At 37.3% G+C, this 1,327-nt stretch overlaps 1 non-coding gene across 1 annotated transcript; it reads left to right on the forward strand.

Moving 5' to 3' along the window:
* The first annotated feature begins 1,005 nt into the window (after nucleotides 1–1,005).
* Nucleotides 1,006–1,079, forward strand: TRNAE-UUC (transfer RNA glutamic acid (anticodon UUC)). The gene has a single exon. It is a non-coding gene; the product is annotated as a tRNA-Glu (tRNA).
* Nucleotides 1,080–1,327: the final 248 nt, after the last annotated feature.

Genomic DNA, 1,327 nt, shown 5'->3' on the forward strand with positions numbered 1-1,327 from the left:
CTGATACATGAACTCCTATGGAGGTAGATAGTCAAGCTTTCAAGACTATCTTGAAGAATTTGGAAGAGCTCTGGAACAGCCTCCTACATATCAACCCTCTACTTCAACTCCACCTCTACCTATTGATGCTTAGATTGTTTGCTTTGGTTTATATCATCCAAAGAACCTCAAGGTCTTCATTTTGTAAAATCTGAACATATATGGAAACATACGACTTTATTTTTGGTTTCAAGATAAATCTAAGTAAGTTTTTGTGCCTATTTTGATGAAGCCAAAAGGAGAAGAAAGAGTTAGCATGATTTAAAAAATGAACATAAGAAAGGAGTCTCAAATTAAGGTAACAAGATAAGAAGCCAAATTAGATACTAAGAACCATGTTGGAAGACACAACTTAAGTGGCACAAATATAAATTAAGAGAGAACTCCTCTCCCACGTCAAAAGGTGGCAAAGGAGGTAAATAAATAATTTTTCATAAGGATGGCATAAGGGTGTAATTAAGTAAGATGTGTTTTTCTTTACAAAGCTTGTAACCCTAAGGGCATTGTAGTAATTGTAAATCTCATTCTACAACTATAAATAAGAGACTCAAGGCATGGCGTAGAGCATTAAGTCTCTTCTCTTCTCATAAAATCGTCCCTAGCCTATTATCTCTTTTCCCAAGCTCTCTCCCTCTCTCTCTAGCCGTCTCTCCTTCTCCTCTCTTCTTCTTTATTCCTCTCTTTTCTTCTCCTCTTTTTCCTCCTCTCTTCCTTCACCACCTTGATTGAGGTTCTTTATCATGAAAAGAAGTCAACTGCATAAAATAAGAGTCAAGCACTTGTGCAAGAAGAAGCCTACTAAATTGAAAACTTTAAAGGACTCAAATACAAATCACAAGGAGTTGAGTACACATGATTGGAGTAGGGTACAAACTGAGAGAGCCAAAGAAAGAACTGTACCCGTCTCTTAGGTCATTGAAGGGGAAGAAATAACACTAAGAGATTAAATAAGCTTTGTAACATGTATCCATTGTCGTCTAGTCCGGTTAGGATACCTGGCTTTCACCCAGGCGACCCGGGTTCAAATCCCGGCAATGGAACAAGTTTTTATTTTTCTTTTCACGTTTTCTACTAAAAAGCTTAAATGGTGCATTTCTTAGACTATTCTGGTTTGTTGCAACCACGAGACCAAAACTCTTTAACAAAAGAGAAAACGCTTTAAAACTTTGTTTATTTCGTACAACGTGGTTCATACGACTCCGTTTAAAAATGAAAAGAAGGTCTCCCCATCTCCCAGACTTCAATCAACCCCCGTTTTAGTGTACTGTACAAAGCTTGTACGCAAATG

The sequence above is a fragment of the Aristolochia californica genome, unplaced genomic scaffold (genome assembly GCF_029961685.1).
Source record: "Aristolochia californica isolate CCGP_79_NKW_82.1479 unplaced genomic scaffold, dmAriCali1.0.hap1 SCAF_1, whole genome shotgun sequence".
Lineage (NCBI taxonomy): Eukaryota > Viridiplantae > Streptophyta > Magnoliopsida > Piperales > Aristolochiaceae > Aristolochia > Aristolochia californica.